The sequence below is a fragment of the Giraffa tippelskirchi genome, chromosome 4, assembly GCF_054371585.1.
Source record: "Giraffa tippelskirchi isolate mGirTip1 chromosome 4, T2T-mGirTip1v1.2.pri, whole genome shotgun sequence".
In the NCBI taxonomy this organism is placed as follows: Eukaryota; Metazoa; Chordata; class Mammalia; order Artiodactyla; family Giraffidae; genus Giraffa; species Giraffa tippelskirchi.
The window spans coordinates 35,827,426-35,854,555 of record NC_137278.1 but is presented as its reverse complement, the minus strand read 5'-3'; positions in this window follow the sequence as shown (position 1 = coordinate 35,854,555).

The following is a 27,130-nucleotide window of genomic DNA, read 5'->3' as shown; positions in this document are numbered from 1 at the left end:
GAAGGAAGAAATGGCACTTTCCTTGCCTCATCTTCCTCCACCCCTCTGCCCTGTGTGTTCCGACCAGCCACTGCGCTCAGTGCCAGCAGGGGATGTCATCTCTCTGGTCATTCATCCTTGCTGTTTCCCTGGAGGAGGGCACGGCAACCCACTCCACTGTCCTTGCCTGGAGACTCCCATGGACAGAGAAAGCTGGCAGGCTGCAGTCCATGGGATCACAAAGAGTTGAACATGACTGAAGCGACTTGGCATGCAGGTTTCCTGGCTTAAAACTCTAGTCCCCTAAACTGTCACCTTTCCCAGGAAGTCCTCCCTGACTAACCCTAGCTACCTCTCTCCCAACCCACTCACCCTGCCAGGTGCTCCTACATGCCCACATGCTCCCCAGGTCACCACATCCCTCTTACTCCATTGTTCCTTGTCTCCCTGTCTGTCACTCTTGCAGGCTCTGTGAGGGTGGGGCCTGTGTCCGTCTCCCTCATCACTGTAGCTCTGGGGCCCGGCACAGTGCCCGGTTCTCATGTGCGTGTATTCTAAGTTGCTTCAGTTGTGTCCGACTCTGTGTGACCCCATGGACTCTAGCCCACCAGGCTCCTCTGTCCATGGGATTCTCCAGGCAAGAATACTAGAGTGGGTTGCCATTTCCTTCTCCAGGGGTTGTCATAGAAGGGACCTGATAAAAGTGCACTGAAGGAGTGAAGAAACACCAAGGTGCCTTGAGGGAGGCTCTTTAGCCACTCACCTCATGACCTGTCCTACTTTATTTCACCTGCCCTGAACTCAGGATGGTGACAGCACACTTCTCCCTTCACCTCTCACGGCTTCAGGAGTCCCAGACGGATCTTCTAGCATACGTCAAGGCTTTGGGGATCTCACAGCCCAGTCATTGGCTTAAATACTGAGTGACCAACCCTCTGGGAGAGTTTTCAGAGTTATTCATGAATCTTTGGATTTGGGGCCGGTTGAGGCCTGTTGAGTCTGGGGACACCAGCTGGCATCTATCTCCCCAAAACACAGGCAAACCCCTTACCATGCCTCACATAGTATCTTATCTTAGACCTGTTAGAATCAAATGTACAACTCCCAGCAAGTGGGCAGTCACCTTTATCTGGCAGAAAATTGTGACTCTAAGCCAGAAGTTGGCTTTTATTGACTCTCATTTCTCTGCCAGATAGTCAGTCACTTGGGGACATCTCAGCCACCTTGGAATCTATATTCATACACACACACACACACACACACACGAATGTTCACTATGGTTTTGGTTACAAAGGCCTGGACAGTAGGGCCGTGTGACACCAGGGCGGGGACTGGGGTCTTTGGAATACAGGCTAGCAGTGGGGACATCTAGGAGCCAAAGGTTTGGGCTAAGCTGGAGAGAACAAATAACCACCAGTTGGAAAGCCAGAATCCTAGATTCAAGAGTGGGAGTCAGGTAGAAACGGGATCAAGGCGAAAGCAGGTTGGGCGTGAGGAAGCAGCCTGGGCAGCTGCCTAGAACACTGAGTAGTGCTTGGTGAGCCAGCAGAGGTGTAGCCCTGGGTGGGTCAGGCTGGTCTCAATGGTTCCCAGCAAGGCGTATAAAACAGGCCGAAGTTCATGCCCTCAATGAGCTTCAACGTCCTTGTAGGTGCAAGAGGAGTCATGGGCATCAGTAATTATATGAGAAGAGTAGGGGGCACCCTTCTGGTTCAGGGGAGCTTTTTGGAGGTGGCAGCATTTTAGAGGAGCCTCAGCATGGAGGTGACACAAAGTGTCCCCGGCTGGGGGGAGGGGGGCGAGTTAGCAGAACTAAGCCATGAATACAAGGCTGTGCTCCAGTTGGCTGGAGACTGGGTTGGGCAGGGACCAAGACCTGTTAAACCTGTTCCATGCCAGATCCTGTGCAAGAATTCACTTCTAGTTTTTATTAAAACTGATTTGCTAATAGTACTTAGCATTCGTCCCATAACACAGTGAGAAATGATCGATTAACCCTGTTTTAGAGATGAAGAAACTGAGACTCAGAGAGATGAAGAAAAGGTGCCTAAATGCCCATCAAGTTACAGTTAGGGGTGAAGGGAGAGGAGAGTGGGGGTGGACCATACAGAGGAAGACCTGAAAGTCTAGGTGAAAGGTTTGTTCTTTGTACTGACTTAAAGGCTTTGGATTATTTGAATTTTTTTTTTTTAAAGGACACCAATAATTCCATAGATCATCAAAGGCATCTCAGAGCCTAGGACCAGCTCTGACCCCTTGCTCTGCCCTTCCAGGGGCTTCACTACATGAACTCTGAGATTCCCTCCCACTCGAAAGTGAGAGGAACCAGACAGCCAAGATATACAGTGCTTGGCTTTGGAGGCCCAAGGCCTTGATCCGGGTGTGAGAGAGGGAAACACGAAAGCAGATGTGCTAGGAGAACGTAAAATCTTTTGTTTTTGAAATACTCCTCCCTACCCTCTCCCCATCCCACTGTACCTTGAGACCAATGCCCTCTAACCTGGAGAAGAGGAAGATGGCTTGGAGAGTTAGATGTGCCTCCAAGGTCCAGTCCTCTCCCGGGTCCTGTGGTGAGGAAACGACAGACCCGTCCTGTAAGGATGGAGTCCAGGCGGGTCAGCACCTGTGCCTCACTGCTCCAGGGAGGATGTGGAGCCTCGGGAGTCCTCTCAGCCACCACGGTGAGCTACAGAGCTATGAAGAAGTGGCAGTGGGGCCTGTCTGGACACCGCCCCCCCCCAGCACAGGTTCTGCAGGCTCTTGCAGGGGGAGGGGAAATGAGCCCGGAGAGTGACCATGAGGAAGCAGCCGGTCTGCAAGGGGCCTTTAGCAGGAAGAGGGCGTGCTGCAGAGACTATGTGGCAGCACAGAGTGCCTGGCAGGGTGGGCGAGGTGTGTGCACCAGGTCACAGGGATGCTGGGAGGCATGTTTGACAACCAGACAGGAGCACATTCCATCTCAAAGGAGGACCTGGGGCAGACTGAGCAGAGAGCTTCTCTCTCTCCAGATGCAGTGGATCCTCCCTTAGCATCAGCTCCAGGGAGGGAATGAGGACTAAAACCTTGAATTTAATAGAACTAAGCATCTAAATGATGGAGAATATGACTTGCTTGACTGAGTTACCTAGAAGTAACTACACTAGTTATTCAACATCAACCAGAACAGAGGCTTGAGATGGAAAATACATCCACTTACAGAAAAATAAAGACAATTACATTGTACAGACCAGTCTTCTGCCTGGGAGAACCAAACCATCTGCATTTACCTCTCACCCATAGCTCTTTCCATCCTGCCCTCCCCACAACCCCATCTGCTTCAACATGCTGACCAGAGACCTCCCTGGTGGTCCAGTGGCTAAGACTGCACACTCCTAATGCAGGGGACCCAGGTTCAATCCCTGGTCAGGGTAAGACCCGGCACAGCCAAATAAATAAAGTATGTGTATGTGTGTGTGTGTGTGTGCTCATTTGTCCATGGGATTTCCCTGACAAGAATACTGAAGTGGGTTGCCATTTCCCTCTCCAGGGAATCTTCCAGACCCAGAGATCAAAACTGAGTCTCCTGTATCTCCTGCATTGGCAGGCAGGCAGATTCTTTAACCAGCTGAGCCAAATGAATAAATATTAAAAAGAAAAAGAAAAAGATGCTAAACTGTTGGTGGGAGAACTGTGGGCCTTGTAAGAAAATAGGAATTTATGGTCCCAAATAGTAAAGCTAGACAGAACCTTAGAGATTGTTTTGTTCAACCCCGTCGATTTGCCAACAAGGAAACTGGGGCCCCAGGAAAGGACCTGACTTGCACGGGGTTCTTATGCAGTTGAGTGATGAGCTGAGCAAACTTGAGATTGGTGCTTGAGGTTTTCTGCCACCCTTTCCATACCAGCTCCTGTTCCTATGGTTCTCCCAGGCAGGCAGACCCTGCTCCCCATGCTTCGGCCTTGCCCCACAGCCACAGCTCGCACGCAGCCCTCTCTGAGCCACAGCACAGGCTGCCTGGTCTCCCTGGCTGGACGGGTGATCCAGAGCAGCTGGTGTGGGGACAGAGCGTGAGGAGCAAGGGGAGCTGCCTAGTACGGAGACCCATGGGTGACCCTCCTACAAACTGACCCCTTGGCCCCAGAACAAAGCACTTCTCCAACACACCATGGATCATGGCTTGTGGGGGCCAGTGTGACACATGCCAGAGATTCCTTCCAAGCCACAACTGCTCTGGAGCCATGACAGCCAGGATCTGCCTGCTGGGGCCTGTGGGCTCCCCCCAGGCTGTGCTGGAGGGAGAGGAAGTCTCAGACCTCACTGAGTAGGGAGCACTGACTGCCAGGAGACCACCCTGAATCTTGAGAAATCAGGGCAGCAACCAGCTGTGCCTCCCTGCCCTGAGGGTCAGCTCTAAAACCAATGCCCTCCTTACAAAAGGGGAGAAGGCTGGTGCTGGGTTCTCTGCCAGCCCTGGGAGGAGCTTTTGCTCACTGTTCTCACTTCATCTTCATAGTCCAGTGGACAGTTATTACTACCTCCTTCTTAGAGATGAGGAAAATGAAGTTCAGAAAGATGAAGTGAGTTGGTCAAGTTTTTAAGGAGAGGATCTCAGATTACAAATAGATGTGTCTTGCTCATTGGAGACCTTTAAGACACATCCTTGTATGTCTTTAGCTGAAAGGCAGCCTTGGTGACACTTTAGGGACTCCCTGAGTCTCTCTCACAGGAATCTTTCCTAGGAGTCCTTCCCACTGGAACTGGGCCTTAGGGAGGGAGGTTATGAACAGCCCAGTGCTGTGGATTCAGGGTGGTGAGGCAGGACACTCTGCCTCTGGGCTTCACCTCTCAGGGGCCGTGTTCCCCACCCATGCGCTGCTCTCCCAAGGAGCTGTTTTCCAGAGGCTGGGCAGTGATTGGAACTGGTTCTCTGGGTCACTCACATTAGGGATGTTGCAAGTGATGAGCACAGCAGCTCTGTCTCAGGAACAACAGTCGGTGAGCGTTGATTACAGAGCTTAATGTCATCAAGTACACCGACCACAAAATATACCTACACAGGATTGAATGGTAAGCATCACTGTTATCAGTCTACATGGAAATGAGACCCACGTGGTGAACAGTTTCTGAAACTGACTCTGTATTCCTTTTCTACAACTCAGCCAAATATTTACTTTTTCTATTATCACTTGGTTGGCTCTCTGGTTGTAATCAATGCTCGAGGTTGACAGTTTTCCTTGGTGCTGTAAATAGTTTCATCCTCACTCTACTCCCACTTGTCATAACCCCCTCGCACACACATTCGAAGGAAGAGGTTGGCACTTCTGCTGTCTAGTAGCAGAGCCCTTGCCAACTCCTCCCATCATCCAGGGATGAGGTTCCTGGTGCTTCCTCTTAGGTCTATTGATAGTTCTAGCTTCTTCTGCTGAACACTTTCCTCCACTACACAGACTCACGCACATACACATGCCTGAGCATGTGAGGAATCTTTCAAATGCCATTTATTCTCCACCACCCCAAGCTTTAGGAGCTAGATGGGCTTCAGGTACAAGAATGTGGGCCCTGGTACTGTGGAAGCTCCATCTGTAAGATCACAGGTTGGAAAGATCTCCTACATCCTCCCTCCAGGGCCTCAGCTGTGAGCTGTATGTCTCTTGTTCCCTGAAGGGTTAAGGTGTCCTGCAGTGACTAAGGGGTCCAGAGCCTGGTTCCTTGGTGGCCTGACTCAGAGAGCAGCAGTGTGTGGTCTCCCCCGCGACATCCTGTTGTGAAGGATGCTTTTCCCTGTTTTGGAGGATCTGCTGTAATCCCCAGGCAGGCGGAGGAAGTAAAGAATGGGAAAGAGTCTTGGGGTTTATATAAGAGCCTGGCCCTGAACTTCTGCCTGTGGGACAGCTTTCCTGAGCCCCTTTGGCCCCCCAGGAGCAGAGCTTGCTGTGGTCAGGCTCTCCTGATCCAGGCCAGAGAGCAAAGGAAAGGTAAATTTGGCACGTGCTAAAAATAGGTCTGTGGTTATTTTAGAGCTGTTTTGCTTGAATCGGAGGAGCAACTCTTGGATTTTGTTCAAACTTCCTGTCGGTCCCACGGGTCTCTTCCTCATGCTTTTCCTCCAGTCTGGAGATGTGTAGAGGGTTCTAACTAGGACCCACAGTCATTTTACATTCAGGTTCTGCCTATATGCAAGCAAACACACAGAACTTGAAAGTATCACAAATAGAGCTTCCCTTTACCAAGTACAGCACACTCTATTTTCTATCCTATGCTAGTTCATTTTTTAAAATCTCTGATTATGATCCACTCATGAATTTAGTGACCCACTAATGAGTAGCACTCACAGTTTGAAAAAAAAAAATCTGTCTAGTCTTCTTTTTCTCTTTTCTCTGATGCCCTCACTGACCAGTCTCATGGTTTTGGCCAAGTCACCTAAACTTCCTAGGGCCCTTTTTTTTTTCCATCCATAAAAAGAGTAGCTTAGTAGCTCCAATATCTCCTCAATTTCCTGAAGTTGTGTGGTTTGGTTACATTCTTCCTTTAAAAAGAATCCTCTGTGGCTTTTCTTGGGAAGGCCTCATTTGGGACTCAAAAGTGTCAAGTTCAAATAAAACAGGTATTGGTGTCTTCCCTCCCCTGCTCTAGCTGTGGCTTTATGACAAAGAGTTGAACTTTGACCCTAAAGTTTACAACAGCAATATTTACAATAACCAACACATGGAAGCAACTTAAATGACAGGTGAATAGATAAAGAAGATGTGGTACATATATACAAGGGAATACTACTCAGCTGTAAAAAAAGAATGAAATAATACCATTTACAGCAACATGGATGGATCTGGAGATTATCACACCAAGTGAAGTTAAGTCAGACAGGGAAAGACAAATACCATATGACATCACTTATATGTGGAACCTAAAAAAAATGATACGGATGAACTTACTGACAAAACAGAAATAGACTCACAGACATAGAAAACAAACATGGTTACCAAAGGGGATAGCAGGGAGGTGGGGGAGATAAATTAGAAGTTTGGGATTAGCATATATACTACTATATATAAAATAAACAACAAGGACCTACTGTATAGCACAGGGAACTATAGCCAATACCTTATAATAACCTATATGGGTAAAGAATCTGAAAAAGAAGAATAGATGTATAACTGAATCACTTTGCTGAACATTTGAAACTGACACAACACAGGAAAATCAACTAAACTTCAATTTTTAAAAAAATCCAAGCTTTGGATATGGGCAGATCAAATCCCAGCTTCCCAAGGTGAGCAGTATGGCTTCCTTGACCTTCCTGTGACTCAGATAAGGACAATCGTATTCCATACGTTGCTGGCGGGGGATGGGTTTAAGTAGTTCCCTGGCAACCCTGACCCCTACTTCTCCTCCCTCGCCACTTCTTCTTTCCCCTCCCTTCCTCTCTCTTTTCCTCTTAGATTTACTCAACTTCTTTGTGGAGAAACCTTCTCAACACTACCTCCTCTATCTAGAGTTTTATAGTTTGCCAAGCACATTCACCTAGTCCTCACAAGAACCTGGGGTTTGGTGGGCAAGCTATGATGCTCATTTTGTAGAATAGAAAAAGGAGACTAAAGCAACTAGCTCAGGCTCATTAAGCTGTTAGAGGCCATAGGCTCAGAGCTTCTTATGCCAGAGTCACTGGTTTTGCCTGCAAACCCCTTAACTTAATACAGTTTCAAGGGGAGCGCCTTTGACCTGGGAAGGGTCTGCTGATGGTGATCAGACAGGTATCCAGGCCTTATCACAGGCATATCTGACTTCACATACAGGTGTTATTTTTGTGAACAGTTGCCAAACATTGTTTTCAGCAAGCACACAAAAATTTTGACTCATTCTGATCTCTACTATAATCTCCAATCATCATATTTGTTCCTTATTTTTACCTGTTTCGCTTACCAAGATATATGCTCTCTCTGGGCAAAGACTGTATTTGCTTAGTCATGATTGTATCCCCAACACCTAGCATGGGATTTGGCACAAGAAATACTTCTTGCATGAGAAATGTTTGCTTTGATGAAATGAAGAAACATGCCACCTGTGGAGAGACTGGGCTGGGAAACTATATTTATTTGCGTGCTTCATTTAATACCTGTGCTCCTCCTTGGCCTGGATGATGCCATGTATTATCCACACAAAGTGAATGGGGAATGGAGGCAATTATGTGGATAAGTCTGGCAGAATGAACCACCCACTCCAACATCCATTGTCTGGTTATTTTAGGTGGAAGTAGTTTAAAACCCAAAGAACTGGAATGATTGCCTACTCTCTCCATCTCACTTGATTCTTGCAGTCCTAGCTGCAGACAGACATGGAAATGCTTCCCCATCTGAAGGGTGGCCCCCAGCAGACACAGCACACAGACATGCACACGCACACAGGAGTGAGGGAGACCAGGAGTGGGAGAGGGACAGAAGAGGGCTCCAGGAGCCTTGCTTTTCACCAAGAGAACCCGCTTGCCTGGCCTTTTGCCGCGTTCACTCTCCTCCCCACCAGGTGTGCATCACTGGAGCCAAGGTAATCATTCTTTGACCTTGGCGAATTGGACTAGCTCTGAGCTGAACCCTTGTGGGCAGAAAGGACTGGGCTGACAGACATATTTCTAAAGGAGATACATTCTTCAATTTGAGATTAAAAAAAGAACAGAAAAAAATTCAAACCCAAGCCAAGTTTAGTTTTGTCATGTCAATAGTATTTAAAAATGTTATTTGGCCGGAGCTGGAAGTTCTGCGAATGAAAAACAACTTGGCTGTCTTCTATCCCTTCGCCTGCTGGTTCCCTGCTCTGTCCTTAGTTCTCCACTGAAGCCTCACCTCCCAGTGTGGTTTAAAGACGCCTCTCATTGGGGAAATCATGTGTAGTTTTGATGCTCATGCCCTGTTCTCCCCACCCCACACCACTTGCTTCTAGGAACGGGGAGTTCTCAGGGAACCCACCAAGCTTCTGAGAAGAATGGCAGTGGGGTGGGGGCAGGGCAGCTTCTCGTCATTTTAGGGAAGGAAAATGGAGGCCAAAGAAGGAAGGCGAAGTTATGGGAAGAGACACAATAGTTACTGCCTACCATGTACTGAGCAGGCACTAGCGAGTTGCTTTATGTGATGATGTATTTGAAGCTCAGACAACCCTGTGAGACGGGTATTGTAGGCATTGTAGGCAGTTATATCTCTGTTTTGCAGATGAGAAAACTGAAGCTCAGAGGGGTTAAGCGAGTTATCTAAAGTCACATATTTAGTATGTGGCCAGAGCTTTTGGATTCCAAAACCCATGTGCCTTCAACCATGTACAGGGAGTTATTTGGTCTGAGTCAAGGAGGCATTTGAGGCTTCTATCGAAATGCATCCTGCTTTCATTTGTTCTTGCCTCTGAGACTGTGCTGACAGCATTCCCTCAACCTCTTGTTGATATCCTAGCTATCTCTTAGGCCTAGTCACCTCTTCCCTCCTTCGCAAAGTTTCCCTTGATTCCCCAAGCCACAATTACAACCACTTCCTTCTGTGTTCCTTCAGTGGGTCTGTTAACTAACACCTGCAGAAGCAGCTCTGTGGGTCTGGCTTGTGGTCTGGTTGCTGGGCGTGTATGTGATACTTAAAGAGGCTGGGATATTCTGGTCCAAGCTGGCCTCAGCTGAGAAGGCTGAGACAAGGTGGTGGTGGTGGGGGTACAGGGGGGGACACTCAAAACCCAGAGACTGCAGACCTATCCCTCCACAGGACTCTACTGCTTGGAGGCCTCCCAACATCACACTCAGATTCCAGGAGAAGTTCTCCTTCATCCTTTTGGGACGTCAGCAGTGCAGGAACACTGGGAGATAGAAGCTCTGAACTCCCTCGAAGCAGGATATAGGTCTGCTTCAGAAATAATTGGGAGGTGAACAGATGAATCACTTAATAATTCAACACTGCTACCCTCAGAAGCCTCCCTGCTTGGTCCTGCGGGAGGAGAGTCATGGGAAGATGATGAAGTACTGTCCCTGAATCCCCCTGGTTTTACCCCAAGCATGAAAGTGTAACCTGGGCACTGGTTACACTTCCAGGGCCTTCCTGGGCTGGGCCCAGCATCTTGTCCTCTCTGGGGTATATCTGGGGATGCAGAAAAGACAAGGCTGGAAACCCTTGCCTGCTGGCCTGGTTCAGGGTGTGTCCCCAGCCTCCCCTTGGTTACATTCTTCTTGGTCCAACTGTTGACTTGCTGCTGAGATAATACAAAGCAGCCAGAGCAGAGAGGGGTCCCTGTCTTAGCCCTTTTCTAACCCTAACAGTAGAAGCAAGGATGTGCCTGAATCTGGAACACAATCCATAGCTTTCCATAAATATCAGCTTTTGACTTGAACTTGTGTATCAGTGTGATTGTGCATCCCTGTGAGTGTGTATGTGCACATATGTGTGTACACACGTGCTTATATAGATAGCTAGGTGCTCAGGGTAATAGGATATACTTGGACAGAACTTGAAGTTCAGCCCATCCAATCCCTCCATTTTATAGAAAGTATGTTACTCTCTCAGTCATGCCCAACTCTTTGAGACTCCATGTACTGTAGTCCACCAGGCTCCTCAGTCCTTGGAAATCTCCAGGCAAGAATACTGGAGTGGGAAGCTGTTCCCTTTTGCAGGGGATCTTCCTGACCCAGGGATCAAACCCAGGTCTCCTGCACTGCAGGAGGATTCTTTACCTTCTGAGCCACCAGGGACTCCATTTTATAGTGCCAGCTTATTTTAGTCAATAGGAGTCTTTCCCTGACACACAGGATGTCAAAAATATGTAGGCAGACCCCATGGCCACCCAGGAGGAGGGGCCCCTTCTTGTGCTGGCCTCCTTGCCTACCATGTGGTCTAGAGCCCTTCCTTTCCTCCCAGGGAGCCCTCTCCTTTCCTCGAAGCTGTTACTAGATATCCACAGACAGAAGACATCATCGAGGATGCAGAGATTCCTGTCATTGTCTGGGGTCCCCGTCTGCCCTGTCCCCCTCCGTGTGGCCCCACCTATTCCAGAAGGCTCACACCCTACCATACACCTTCACCTTTGTTCCTTTTCTCATGTAGCCTTGCAACAACTTTGCGAGGATGCTTCATTATACCCACTTTACAGCTGAGAAGACTGAGACTCAGAAGTTAAGGGCCTTGTCTGCAGCACTCAGCTGGTACCTAGCAGGAGGAACCTAAGGATTGGAACCTAAGTACTAAGTACTCAGCTGGTACCTAGCAGGAGGAACCTTAGGATTGGAACCAAAGCCGTCTGGACCCCCAGTGTTTGCTCTGAACCAGCAGCATAGGGAGAACTTGGGGGGTGAATGCACAGTGTTCTGTGACTCTCCAGCTCTTCTGGGCCACAGAGCTTCCTGGAAGGAAGTCCACAGCTGCTTCTCTCACCCACCGTCTCTCCACACTCCGGAAGCACTCACCCTGAGCCGATAACTGTGGCAGGTGCTTGTGAAACGGCTCTGACACCATGGGAGCCCTCAGAGGAGCCAGTCTAGGGGTGTCTGCAGAATCCAGAGCTCCCCTCACCCCCACCTTTGGAAGGGCTCCTTCTGCCCCAGCCTCCCTGGCTCCTGCACAACCGGTGGCCCCAGAGCCCGGACTCCCAGCTGTCAGCACCAGTGCTCCTCACTCAGGAGCTAAGCCTTGGCACTTCCCAGGTCTGCAAGAGGCCAAGATTCCTTCCAGAGAAGCACTTGGTCTGTCTCCGAGCCCAGGGCCTTGTCCCCCATCCAGTGTCTTCATAGTTCAGATTCCTGTAGCTATGAAAGGGGTTGGCGCCCGTGAGCATAAGGCTTCCAGCCAAGTTCCATGAGAAAGGTGACGCCTTTTCCATAAAACACTAGGCCCTGGAGCCTTTGGGCCATTACAGAATTAGAAGCCCCTGACCTCCCCACCCCCCAATTCTGGTGACCTCTGATCTAACCCAGACACCCCAGGTATCCCCAGTGATGGAGCAGTTGGATTTCCATCCTCGGCGAAGGCCTGGGGACAAGGATCTGGAGCTGGATGAGAAGAGAACAGAGGAATGTTGGCAGCAGGTGAAGCAGGAGCTGGGGATGCTATCTGAGGGAGCCACGTCATCTATGGGGTTATACTCGAATCAGTGCACAAAGAGGGGTTGTGCCAGTCTCCTGACTCCTCCTTCAGAAGGTATGATGTTGGAGACTGCCAACTGTCTCAACTTGGTCCCACCAGCTGGTGTTCCCAGGAGCAGAGGAACAGTGCTGTGACTTGGGAAGCATGAGTCAAGGTGGCTGACTTATATTTAGGGACCATATCGTATGAAAATTGTGTACTTTAAGCACTGGACTTGCGCTCACCCACAACTCAGGCACCCAGGGTACATAGGCACTAAACAGACAGCTGACCTGTTCCCCCACGACTGCGCCAAAGCTAAGCATCACACGATAATTCTGCCCAGCACTCCCAGGCTTGGGTGTATCTGGCTGGGCAAATCAGGAGGATGGGGGTGAATAACACCAAAGAGTTGAGGGGCTGCCCCCAAGGCTGGAACCCTGTGCACCCAGACCACTTTTGCTCTGCTTTTCAGAAAGTTTCTCATTTTGAACTGCTTCCCAATAGCTGTCTCCTTACATTATATCTGGAGGAGCCAGTCTGTAGGTCACTTTCTGGCATAAAACAGTGAAGTTGCTCTAGTAGAATGATACTCTTAGAGCTGTTTCCCTCTGCCCCCTCCTGCACTGTGAGTTATCATTTGTTTAGGGGGTAATTGATCCTACAGATTGGAGGCCTTCCAGATTGGAGGAAGGATGTTGTGACTGTGTGGGGATGGAGGGGGCAGAGGCAGAGGGTGCTTTATGATGGCCAAGCAACAGTAGTAAGAGAAGAGCTGACTGGGGCTGAGATGCCCGGTTGGCAGAGTGAAGGGCAGCCCCAGGACTAAGGCAGCTGTCATTGAAAACAGCCAAGAAAAGGGGGAGAGTGCTGAATTGTGCCCGGGTTGCAATCATTTGAAGATCTTTCTCCAAATAACTGATTTCCCCTGAAAGTCCATTTGAAAGCATAGGTGACTGGTGTTCCGCAAATATTTACACCAGCATTTTGAAATTCACTCTTTTATGACAAAAGTAGTACAGTGGTTGTTATGAAAAAGCTAAGTCTCTTAGATACGGAGGATCAAGAAAGTGAAAGTTCCCCTGTAATTCCACTGTGCTGGAAAAAAAACACTGTTAAACAGCTTAGAATATGTATCCTAGGGTTTTAATCAATTGTTTATTTATATAGGAAAGGCACGAGCAGGAGGGGAAGCACATGTTTAACTTGTCCTTCTGCTGTCCCTCTCTGGAGAGCACCTGCCAGGACTCTAACGGACCAAGATACACTGTCCACCTGGTGGCACCACCTCCATTTCCTCGTGGGATGGAGTTGTCCACTCCGGGCTGCCTTTCCAGTACAGTGGATCTCAGCCCTGTATCCTGCCTCCCACTCCCCAGTCACCGCTCATAGGTGACTGGTATGACATTTGGGTCCTTCCCCAGGACTCCTCCAGGCAGGTAATGCCCCCAGGGCACCCTGAGTCCTGCCCTGTCCTTACTGAGCAGGGATGGTCAGATTCTCAATCCCACTCTTATTCAGAATCTTCTCTGCATATCATTATACAGTAGAAAATGGGCTGAACTTTGGATGGGGGTTGGGTTTCTGGAACATATATGCCATTGAAAGAGGTTAAATACATTTACAGCTTTCATCATGAGGTTAACTGACTCAAGGTTATACAGCTAGTCAGTGGGAGAGATGGTCCTGAAAGCCAGTCTGGCTGATGAAGAATTAGAAGACCTAGGCTGGGGTCCTTACTGGAGGGTAGGTTGTATGTCCTTGGAAAGCTGCCTCCCCTCCCTGGCCTTTGCGACCTCACCTATAGAGCCAGGAAGTTGGTTCTGAAGCCTGACTGTTGGAATCACCTGTGAGGCTTTAGTGACTGGATACATGGGATTCATCTGGGAATTCATACTTAATCAGGGCAGCATATGATCTGAGCATCTGCCTGCTGCTGAGCTGGGGTCTGAGGGGCCCAGGTGTGGAGGGCCAGACCTGGACTGCCCCTCCTGGGAGGATGATATTGCCATCCCCCTCTTTGTTTCCTCTCCCAGGTCTGGTACCCCCCAGACTAAACACTCTCCTAAGAGGGTGTTAGAGCCCCAAAGCTGTGGGTTCACACCTTGGTCCTCTCACTTGGTAACTTCAGGCTGGCTGCCTAATCTCTTTGTGCCTTTATTTCCTGACCTATAAGATGGGGAGTCATCCTTACCCACCTGTTGGGAGAAGGAAACAGAAGGTGCAGAGCACCCCGCACAGAGCCTGGCAGTGGGTTGGATGCTTTCTCTGTCTCCTCTCCTACTTGCCCCAGAAAACTCCATCAGTGACTGGTTGAGCAGAATGGCTTCCACTCACTCTGTAACGCTTAGGTCTGAATTCAAAGGATCACACAGAAGAGTCTTGGGTGTCTCAATAAAGGGGAACCAGGAGAAGGTCCAGGCAGAAGCACCCAGGAGAGATAAACTTTTTATTTTGGCTGATTAGAGGATTGCCTGTATGATCTTATTCTCACCAGACCTCTCCCTGAGATGTCCACAGATGCACAGCTTATAAACCTTTGCCAGCCACTCGACCTTTGGCAGAAGCTGGAGGAGAAGACTCTCTGAGATCCAGAGTCCCTCAGCCAGGTGGTGGATGCCTCCTCCATCCCTGTGCCCTTCTAGATGCCCAGAGAAGCTTTCCTGCCTGGCCCCATACATACACACAGTCCCTTTTTCCTCCCAAGGGTTGGGTTGTGACTCACGTTTTGGGGGGGCCCTGGGGCTGATCTTTCCACCGCTTGTCCATGGGAGGCCGGGCTCCATCTTCAGGACTCACCCTTCGCAGTCTCCAAGCCCAGCTCTGCTTGGTGTGAACCCAGCTTAGAAGGATCTCCACCTCCGAGAGGGCGGGAGCCCCGAGCTGGAGAATCAGACACACCTGAGTTCCCTCCTTTGCGTTCCATTTGTGCGCTCTGGGATCTCGGACTGAGGGTTTGCCTCGTGAGTAGAGCTCAGACACAGGTTAACTGTTGACTCCATCCTCCTACCCAGCTTGATCACAGGGCAAGATTACTGCCTCACAACTGAGAAAAAGAGCTGAGGAGGCAGATGGGTCAGGATCAGAGTGAAATTTCTGGTCCTCCTGGCCCAGAACCTTGGAAAGAGCGAGGTCCACAGAGCCTGCAAGCCTCACATACAGCCCTGGCTCAGCCGCCAGCTGACTGCCACCTCGGGCAAACCCACAACTTCTCTGGACCTCATTTACACAGCTGTGCCCAAGGCAGTTGGTCTAAATCAGTCATTCCCAAAAGTGGTACACTAGTTTGGCAAGCTGTTTCTCTTAAAAAAAAAAAAAAAGTCTCAAGTGTCAAATAAGTTTGAGGAGTACTGTAAACCCCACCCCCAATTAGCACATCGTAATATATACATCAGCCTGTTAAAGGCACTGAGAGATCCAGGAACAAAGAGGCCAATTTGGCTTTGTTTAACTCACTTTTTCCTAAACTCATTTGACCATGAAACCCTTTCATTCCTATTAACATCCTGGAACACTAGCGATTGGAGAAAAGCATGTGAGAAATCCGGAACTGGGCTTCTCAAACTGGAGGTGTGCGCAAAACGCCAGGGGAGCTTGTTACAATGCAGATCCTAATTCAGCAGGTCTGGGGTGGGGTCTGAGAGTCTATTCATCTGGTGCTAGTGGTAAAGAACCTGCTTGCCAATGCAGAAGATGTGAGAGACATGGGTTTGATCCCTGGGTCGGGAAGATCCCCTGGAGAAGGAAGTGGCAACCCACTCAGTATTCTTGCCTGGAGAGTCCCATGGACAGAGGAGCCTGGCAGGCTACAGTCCATGGGGTCGCAAAGAGTTGGACACGACTAAAGAAACTTAACACAACACAGCATCAAGAGCTCAGGTGAAGCTACTGGCCCAGTGACCACATATTGGGTCCCAGAGGACTGGCCCCTATGGCAGCTTCAATAGGAGAATCACTAATACGTTCTGTGCAAGTCACTCAGTCATGTCCAACTCTTTGTGACCCCGTGAACTACACAGTCCATGGAATTCTCCAGGTCAGAATACTGGAGTGGGTAGCCTTTCCCTTCTCCAGATCTTCCCAACCTGGGGATCGAATCCAGGTCTCCCACATTGCAGGCAGATTCTTTATCAGCTGAGCCACAAGGGAAGCCTAAGAATACTGGAGTGGGTAGCCTATCCTTTCTCCAGGGGATCTTTCAGACCCAGAAATCGAACTGGGGTCTCTTGCATTGCAGGCAGGTTCTTTACCAACTGAGCTATTAGGGAAGCCTGATAGTAGAAGCAATATAATAGCAGAAGCAGTGTAGAAATGGTGACTCAGGGGCTCTGGACTTCAAGAGACCTGTGTTAGGGTCCGGGCCCCACCACATAGCAGCAGTATGACCTTGGACAAGATTCTACTTCCCTGAACTTCCATGTTCTCATCTATAGGGTTTAGATATAAATAGTAACTATTCCATAGGATGGTCCGAGGATTAAATAAGCTATGGAAAGAAAACACGTGGTGCTGGGCCTAGAGCCTGACAGGAGCAAAATATACACTAGTCATCATTAAGCTTCACACATTGGCTCAGTCAGTAAAAAATCCTCCTGCAATGCAGGAGACCCAACTTCAATTCCTGGCTTGGGAAGATCCCCTGGAGAAGGAAATGGCAACCCACTTCAGCATTCTTGCCTGGAAAATCCCATGGAATAAGAAGCCTGGTGGGTTACAGTCCATGGGTTCGCAAAGAGTCAGACAGGACTGGGTGACTAACCCGCCACCACCACAAGAGAGCACGATGCTGGCCCAGCCTCACCACCTCTTCGCCTGCCCCTCCTTCACCTGCCCTGCTGCCCACAGACCTCTGCCCTCCCTGCATGCCAGCACTGCTGTCTCTGTTTATGAGACTCCACATGACCTTTCTTCTCTAGCATATTCTAGCAACCTTTCTTGCTTTCAAGGGATCAGAGGAGCAAAGAGACAATGGCTCTTCTCTGATGATTACAGCCAAATCCTGCTAGTGGCTTCTAACAATCCCTTGCAGCAGAAGCTAGTGACAGGAGTCCTTCCTGACTGAAAGTGTCCTTGTAGACCTGGGGAAGCATAGCATCATCCCATCACATTATCCGGGTCACAGGCCCTGCAACTGTTGTAGAATTTGTGTGTGTCACATGAGAGTATAACTGTCACTTAATTCCCCTTGTGTTCCTTAGTTTTTCTGCAAATGAATTGCATGAAAATCCTCAAATCAATATAGTCACATGGTAGGAAAAAATCCTGAGTCCTCAAAGCCTGTCTGTGTTTGGGTTCTATTAAGCTCCCTGCTTGTATGTAGACATTGGATTAGGCCCGCATTACCCTGTTGCCCCAAGCTCTCCTCATCTTGGAAGCTAAGGCAGGAAGCAAGAAGGAGGATCACTATCTATTGGTCACCTCTCAGTGTTTGACTCCTGATAAGCAACATTATTAATTAAGCCTTTCGGCTATCCTCTGTGATGGGCATCTGTACTCTTATTTATCAAGCTCAGAGAGTCTAATTAATTTTCCTAAAGACACACAGCTAGAAAGTAGAGCTGGGGTTAGAATTTAGGTTGATCTGACTTTATTCTCACTATATTCTTCTCTGTTCCCAAAATACATGGCAGATAATGACTGTCTACACCTTCCAAGTTTTCCCTGTGATTGAAACACCTGGAGAGGAAATAAGTCCTTTCTCAATTTGCTGCCTGTCTTAGGTCATGTTGTGCATTTGGACCAATCAAATCTGACCATTGACCCATTGTGCAAAGATGGCAGCTTCTGTTCTGATGTGTGATGTGAGTGGGGGCAGAAGAGAGAGAATCAATGCCGAGGATAGGCTGCTGGGTGGGGTCCATTCTGCCTGAGAGTCTATGGAATATCCCTTATTCGGGGAAATAACTGGAAACAATGACATTTGAAAGTCAGATGAGAAGGAAAACTTCACCTTGACCAGAAGCAGGCATGATGCTGGCCACCTTCTGACCCTTACTCTGGTCAGCAGAGCCAGTGCCCTGACTGCAGCAGCCTTGGTCATCTCTGGCAGCCTTGGTCCTAGAGGGCCCTAGGGATGGAAGCAAATCACATCCTCGTTCCTTTCCTCTGGCATAGACCTAACTCATCCCTCCGTCTGGTCACAGAGGTGGTGAGGTTCACGGTGAGGTTCATTGGAATGAGCACACAAAGGTGGGAGGTTCTGGACCCCTGGATTCCTGCCACACTGAACCCTGTCACCAGCTTAGTTCCTCTGCCCCTCTATTTTTCCAGTTATGGAAGGAGAGTGAGCATAGCATCTGTGTCATGGGCCCTGGTGAGAAACCATTAAACCAAGACTTTCTGGAATCTCTTCAGAGTTTCAGGGTAAAACAAGGTGAAGTGCAAAGTGTTTGTCAAGAATTCCATTGACTTCTAAAAACTGACCTTGGAGAGCCTCTCTGGCCCCTGTCGCCAGCAAGTCATTGAGAGGCACAGACTCTTTTCAAAGCTGACAGCCATCAGCCTGCCAACGGTGCCCTGCACTATGCAGAGGGGACTGTGCTTAATGAATAGTCGGGCTGTCCTGTCTGCTCCACACTCAGCACCTTTCTCTCTCTGCCACTGGGAGCTGATTTTTAATAATCTTTCAGGACTGTGGCCTCTTGGAATGCTGGAAGGGAATGCTCGTCCCAGCTGGGCTGGGGCCAGGTCTGTTGGAGAACAATGTCCACCTCGAGCCCATTGTTTTTATCTCTGGGCTGGGCTGCTGGCCCTCAGACAGACAGGAGCTTCCCCTGCAAACCAGGAGGGAGCGGGCTCTTGCTGCCTTGTCAGCACTTCCATGGCTGCAGAACTGACATGCTTCTCAATCCCAACCTCTTTGTAAACTTGGAAAACTTGGTTTCTGGGAGTGCCTCATTGAACAAGGCAACTGGGATCTTTCATTAATTTCTGAACCAACACCATTAGGATTAATTTTCCTTTAATTATGGCAGTAGGTATTTATTGAGCAACTACTCTGTGCCAGGCCATGTGTCTTACATGCACTGCCTCATTCAAGCCTTGCAACTCTGTGCAGCAGGGACCCCCCACTTCACAGATGAGAGCCTCAGAGAGAGGAACTCCCTTTCCCCCACCCAAAAGTGGCAAGAAAATGGTGCTGGGATTTGAGCCCAGGCAATTGGACTTCAGAGTCTACCCTTTAGCCATCACCCCTTCCTCCCCACCCCCTTTAGAATTGGGTATATGTTCAGTTCTATGGACCTGGGAGCAAGTATTGGGAAAACACCCCAAATTTCTGGCTTATTACTTTCACCCACTCCATCCACTGTGCTCATCCACTCAACAACAGGACTGGGGAGGGTCAAGGTGTCACATTCCCCTCACCGCAGTGAGGGGTAAGGGCCAGGGCTCAGCAGATGAAGGCATGGGAAGATGGATGTTTTCAGGATGGGAGGGCTAAGCTCCTGAGCTTACAGTTTCTGTCATGTTCTCTAGTCAGCTCCACTGGATGTCTTAGGAAGGAGATGGCTCATTCTTTCTTCATCCTGAAGAGAAGAGCCAGGAAGCATGCAAAGAGGGGAGGGGTAACAAATGAGAGGAAGGAGGAGGAGCAAGATACTCCCATTGGTAAACTTTCCTGCCTTCTGCTATTATATTTATTGTTTTCCCACCGCCCTGACCCTAGGCCTGCAATTCTTCTATTTTACTTGCCTCTACTTTACTTCCTCGCTAGCATTTTAAAAAATTTTAATGTCTGAAAATTAAAAATATTCATTTTATTTATTTATTTGGCTGCACCAAGTCTTAGTTGTGGTACATAGAAGCTTCAGTCTTTGTTGTGGCAAACTCTTATTTGTGGCCTACGGGATCTAGTTCCCTGACCAGGGATCAAATCCAGGCCTCCTGCATTGGGAGTACAGTCTTAGCCACTAGGTCACCAGGGAAGTTCCCACTCTAGCATTTTTAAAGTCATAAAATTAACAAGCCAGGATTTTAAAGTAGCCCCAGACCAGGTGCAGTGGGATTGAATTAAGTGCTTCCCAGGGGGTGCTTGTGGTAAAGAACATGTCTTCCAATGCAGGAGATGCAAGTGACGTAAGTTCGATCCCTGGGTCAGGGTTATCCCCTGAAGGAGGGCATGGCAACCCACTCCAGTATTCTTGCCTGGAGAATCCCATGGACAGAGGAGCCTGGCGGGCTACAGTCCATAGGGTCGCAAAGAGTCAGGCACAACTGAAGAGACTTAGCATGCAAACAATATGACCAAGTCCTAACTCCTAGAACCTATGCATGCAACCTTATTTGGAAATAGGGTCTTTGCAAATTTAGTTAAGGATCTCAAGGGTGGACCCTTAACCCAATGACAGTTTCCTACAAAAGGAAAGAGAAGACTTGAGACACAGAGACACGGAGAGGAAGGCCATGTAAAGACCAAGAGACTGGAGTTATATCACCACTGGCCACAGAATGCCAGGAGCCTTCAGGAGCTGGAAGAAGCAAGGAACAATTTTCTTCTAGAAACTTAAGACAGTACATGGCCCTGAGGAGCACACTGATTGTGGACTTCTAGTCTCTAGAACTCTAAGAGAAAATACATCTCTGTTGTTTTAAGGCAGCCAGTTTGTGGCAATTTGTTATGGCAGCCTTAGGAAACCAACACACCAAAACAAGACTTTCTTTCATCACCTAGGCCCTGGGAGGCAACAGTAGAGAGCATGACACAAATGTGCCACTTGGGAATTTGAGGCTGGCCAAGGCACCATGCTTGGCCCACAGGTGGCCACCTGGCAGCATTTACTCTTGTTCCTGTACCTTTGAAGACAGATACTGTGGTGAACAGCTGGGCAGTGACCGTTGTCAGAAGTGAAGTGGTTTGGAAAAGAGTGGTCTGTTTGGCAACTGTGTTTTCCCCTTCCTCTTATCCCCTAGACTACGCACAGACTGCACCCTGGCTGGATGGGACAGGATCTAGGGAAAAGGAGAGTTAAATTGCCCCATCCAATACAGCAACCTAAATTAGTGAAGGCTCCTTGGAAGCTCAATAGGAAAGAGGTCTGGGGTCTTCTCTCTCAAGGGGTGGCAGAGTCAAGAAGAGGGGAGCAGAGGAGGAAGAGAGGAGGCAGTGCTCTGTCTAAACATCAGCAGCGGGTTAGGGCCATGAAGACTGGAACAGCGAACTGAAGAGAAGGTCCGAGAGCAGGACCACAAAGGAAACGTGGCACCTGCTGGCTCCTCTTCCTCTGGCCTACCTTATCCCCCCTATTTCTACCAAACGATAAAGATTGAGAGACCAGTAGTCTTGTGCTAGTACTACTTCCGGGAATGGGGGGAGAGGGACATGCCATGTGTAGGGTGAAGCCAGCCAGAGAGCAGGTGGTGGCTCCAGGTGGCAGATCTATGAGTGTGTTGATCAAGAATTCACTGGAAATTAAAAAAAAAAAAAAAGAATTCACTGTAAACAAGACAGTGAATTGAGCGCAATGTGCTAACAAAGTCCCAGGGATTGGGCAGGGCAGAAAACTGCTAGTGGGGTGGGAGAGCTAGGCAGGTAACCTGGATTTAAAGGGATATGTGAGCTCAGAGGCTGGAGGGCTCAGGGACAGCCAGGAGGCAGTTCTTGGATTTGTCTCAGTCGTTCTTTCCGCGCTACGCTAGGATAATGTGTACCATACAGTACATTCCCAATAAATCTGTAATAAATAATGTCTTGCAGGGTCCATTTGGAACCAAAACACTATATAATATGCACAGGAAAATGCCAGGCTACAATCCAAACTATGCATAGGGAGCTTATAAGGGATGCAGTGTCCCTTTCCCAAATTTTCTCCTAAACTAATTCTCCCCACTGACTGATCCCAACTTGTAAACTTTTTTTTAATCAGATAATTGTTCCCTACAATCAGAATTCTCATTAGTGCAAGCTGTCTTTTATTTTTCTTTTTTTTAAAATTTATTTGGCTGCACCAGGTCTTAGTTGTGGCATGCAGGATCTTTAGTCGCAGCATGTGAACTCTTAGTTGGCTTGCAGGATCTAGTTCCCCCACCAGGGATCAAACTCAGCCTCCTTGCATTGGGAGTGTTGAGTCTTAGCCACTAGATCACTAGGGAAGTCCCTCTCCTGGTTTTTTTTTTAAAGATTAATGAATTAATTAATTTTGACTGTCGTGGGTCTTTGTTGCTGCACACAGGGTTTCTCTAGTTGTGTCAAGTGGGAGCTACTCTCTAGTTGTGGTGGCAGAGTTTCTTATTGCAGTGGCTTCTCTTGTTGAGGAGTATGGGCTCTAGAGCACAGGCTCGGTAGTTGTGGTACAGAGGCTTAGTTGCTTTGCAGCATGTGGGATCTTCCCAAACCAGGGATTGAACAAGTGTCCCTTGCATTGCAAGGCGAATTCTTAACCACTGAACCACCAGGGAAGTCCTCCTGTTTCTTTAAAGCAAATTCTATTACTTTTAATGTAGGACTTGAGACCTCCCAGTCTTTTGCTCTCTCTCTCCTTTATTAAGATACAATTTACCTATTATAATATTTATCCTTTTAAAATACACAGTTCACTGGTTTTTAGCCTATTCAGAGTTGTGCAACCATGACCAATTTATAAATCCCAGACATTTTCATCACCCCAAAAGGAAGTCACTTCTGATTTCCTCTTCCTTTGTTTCTATGAGTTTGCTTATTCTGGACATTTGATATAAATGGAATCATATAATATGTGGCTGTTTTTTGTATTTTTTTTTTCCCACTTAGCACAATGCTTTCACAGTTTATCCATGTTGTATCATGCAAACATCTTTATTCCGTTTGTTGTTGTTGAATAATATTCTATTGTAAGGACATCCTGCTTAGGTGTATTCATGTATTAGTTGATGGACATTTGGGTTGGTTCATTTTTTTTTTAACTACCAGGAATCCTGTCGCCATGGATACTCATGGAAAAGTTTGTGTGTAATCACACATATTTATTTCTCTTGGGTAGATGCCTAGGAGTGGAATTGCTGAGTCACATGATAACTCCATGTTTACCATTTTGAGAAACTGTCAAATTGTTTTCCAAAGTGGCTGTAGCATTTTACATCCCCACCAGCCATGTATGACAGTTCTGATTTCTCTACATCCTCCCCAGAACTAGTTCTGCCTGTCTTTTCCATTTTCACTCCCAATCTCTGACATACATACACTACCATGTGTGCAATAGCTAGTGGGAAGCTGGTATATAAACAGGGAGCTCAGCTTGGTGCTCTGTGATGACTCAGAGTGGTGGGGAGGGAGTGGGTGGAAGAAAGGTTCAAGAGGGAGGGGATATATGTATACATCTAGTTAATTCACATTGTTGGACAGCAGAAACTAACACATTATAAAACAATTATATCCCAATTAAAAAAAAAGTGATGTTTCTCTTTTTACTCCTTCTCTCTGGCACTTTGATGAAAAGTTTGTCACACAAGCCAAGAGTTGAACATTTTTCACCTGAAATAAATATCAACATGTCTAAGTCCTTCATTTCTATTATAGTTATTTCTGTTTGCTCTAGTGCACAAACTCAGACCCACCTCAGAAAGGAGCTTCCCCCACCCTTGGTGGGAAAGGGACTAACATGGAAAATGCTTCATCTCTTGGTTCCTGGAGAAGCTGCACGCAGGGTATGTCTATGCTCCTTGGGCCTTGGAGACATGATATGGAAGGACAATCACAGTTTACATAGTACTGACTAGTCCCCTTGGAGCTCAGGAAGGAATAGCTAGTATTGGTCAGCATTCTACTAGCAACAAAACATGATGTGGTTCCATCATTTAATTTGCTTTCTCCCAGAAACCCCAGGGCAACTGCTGGTAGTCTGTCCATCTTCTAGATGAGGCTACTTACCTGAGGTCACCCAGCTGATAAGTAATGGAGTAGAAATTCCAACAGGCCAGACTGTGCTCCCATCACTGACTTGGGGTCTTTCTCAGGACCCTTTTCTTACATCCCCCTTCCCTGCCGGTAAATCGGACACTTGCAGTCCCAGCCTCCCACAGGCCTGACTTGGGCTTCCCGGGGGCCTACCCAGGTTGTGTGGGGCTGGTCTGGCCAAAACTGAGCTCTGGATTCTGCTTTAGCTGTTTTCTTTTCCATTTCATTGTTTCCCTAGGATGTCTGCCTTCCCAAAATAGCACTGGGGCATTCCAGGTAAACTCAACATCCGACCAAAATCCCCGTTCAGCCTGAGGGGTTCCGGTTCGCCACTGTTTTCCTACCTTCCTTTGATTACTGGGGCTCGGGAGGGGTGGGAGCGTGGGACAGGCTCACAGTGGAGTCCAGACAGAGAGGGAAGTGGGAGGAGGTGAGGAGGAGGCTTGGCCTTGCTCTCTTGGAAGCCAGCTAACTGACCTCCAACTGTCTGCCCCAGCGCTAGAGGGCAGCCATGTCCCTGGCCTTGGGGAATATTATGAGGACTGGAGGAAAGGACTGGGCAGGTTCTTGTGGCTTACATCATTTTGATCAGAGAACGAAATAAAATAGTGTGAACCCACATTCTTCTCTGACTTTTGGAAACGGCTTGGTGCAATGGAGAAATGCTGGCTCTGGTTGAAAACAGAGCTGTGCTGAATCCTGGCTCTAGTGATAACCAGCCATGCAGCAGCTGTAAGTCTTCTTAGCAACTCATTTACCACTCTGAGCCTCTGATTCCTCATCAGTAAAATGGGGACAATAGTGTACTCAATCAATATAGGTTAATTTCTTACCTACTTCCTAGTGTTCAGAAGAAAAAGTTGCTTGGGCTTCCTTGGTGGTTCAGTGGTAAAGAATCCGCCTGCCATTGCAGGAAACACGAGTTCGATCCCTGGTCCAGGAAGATCTCACATGCCTTGGAGCAACTAGGTCTGAGTGACACAACTGTTGAGCCTGTGTTTTGCAACAGGAGAAAACTGTGCACTGCAACTAGAGAACAGCCTCCGCTCTCTGCAACTAGAGAAAAGCCCGTGCAGCAAAGAAGACTCCAGCACAGCCAAAAATACATAAAAAATTGTTTTTAAAAAGTTGCTTGTTTTTCCATTGTGTTTTTTGAAACCACTTTTTGGTAGTGAGAATATATATGATCTTAGCAAATTTCAACTATACAACACAGTATTATTAATTATAGTCACCATGCTGTTCATTAGATCCCCAGAACTGATAACTAAACATTTTACCAACATTTCCCCATTTCTCCATCCCCAAGCTTCATTGCCTTTGGTGTCATAATTATCCAAGTGTTGGGAAGGTCCTGCAGGCCACTGAAGAGAAGTGAAAGAAAGCATAGAATTTCATCTGACAGGCAGGGGCAGCAGTCTCTAGTTTTGCTTGTTTATGTAGGTACCCTGAACATACATTATGTATGTTTCTAAAACTATCCACTCTCGCCTCCAGCACAAATTAAAAATGAAGTCTAGAAATTGTTTATCTAAGCTTAACTAGCTGTAAAGAGTTTGATTTCTGGCACATTATAAATATTGACATTTAAAACTAGATGTTACCTCACACTTTTAAATTTATCCCATGAAATATACCATCTGTGATTTAATACCCACTGTTATCCACTTAAAAATGTATGAAAAAGCTCATTTAACATTCAGAAATTTTACATCCTTTATCTCTTTGAACATGTGTTACTATTCCTACTTCTTCCACAGATTTCTATCTCAACGTATTATTTTTGATGCTTCAGAGTATGTTATTGATCACATTTGAATAAATGGAGAAAGCTATTTTTAACATTCAATACGTTTTCTCTTTGCTCTCATAGGACTCTCCTTCGAGTATGCATTCTTTGATGAAGTAGTAGGAAAGAAAAGCAAAGTCATTAAGCAAAAACTGTTATTGTTCCCACCATCATTGCAGGAGTACCGCAGGCTCTTGTGGCTATGGAATCTTCCAGAGAATTGTTCCCTAATTTGTGTCCCCCTCTATTTTGCAAAGTGGGGAGAGTTGAAGCATGCGACTTCAGTCTTGTTCTCAGGTAATTCCATTTTAGGAAAGACAGTCCGTGGAAATTGAAGATCTGGAAAGGAGTTTCCTGATTACTATTTTTGCCTGATTACCCTCTGGAATGTCCTTTGTTATCCCAGTTAGAGGACAGCCGAGTTCAAATTTGAACTCCAGCTTTGCCGCTTGCTAGGGTGTTAGGTAACCCCAGCAAATTATCCATCTTGTGGGTTTCCACAGAGGATTGTTATTAGAATAAAGTGAGGGTATAAGATATTCTGCTGCAAAGTAGGCTCTCAGTTAAATAACATGGATTCTCAGGGACACATTTTTCACTATGTAACATAGATGAAATTAGGATGTGTCTTATTATTATCAGAGTATATATTCGATGGGGTAGAATTTTCTGCCCCAAATCTGTTACTTATGGTATGTCTTGCAATCGATGATCACATGGAATTAGAGATATGGGGCAGCTTCCATCCTTCCAGCTTGTCCTCAGTCTGGCTTCTTTTGGGTTGCCAGGGTTGAATGTTGCTTGGGTTTGCCTAATCATACTCTGAACAGGCCTCACTGGCTTGGAAGCCAATTCTGCAGTGATGGCATTTGACGTCTCCTGGATGTTTTTCCTGGGTGGTGGCAATGGCTTGGAGCTCATCAGTCTGTAACTTCTGTTGCTCTCTTTTCGTCCACCTGAACTGTGAGTGCCTCTACATTTAATCTGGTGTTTGGTTTTTCCTCCATAGCTTTGTGAAAATTTTTCCCGCAATTTTCTTTGATCAGTTTGGCAGTTCATTGTCCAAAGGAGCTATTGACTTCCTCAGTTTGGGAGATAATACTATGTTGTTGTTGTTCTTCAGTCGCTAATCATGTCTGACTCTTTGCGACTCCATGGACTGCAGCATGCCAGGCTCCCCTGTCCTTCACTATATCCTGAAGTTTGCTCAAACTCACGTCCACTGAGTTGATGATGCCACTCAACCATCTCATCTTCTGTTGCCCTCTTCTCCTACTGCCCTCAGTGTTTCCCAGCATCAGGGTCTTTTACAATGAGTTGGCTCTTTGCATCAGGTGGCCAAAGTATTGGAGCTTCAGCATCAGTCCTTCCAGTGAATATTCAAGGTTGATTTCCTTTATGATTGACTGTTTCAATTTCCTTGCTGTCTAGGGACTCTC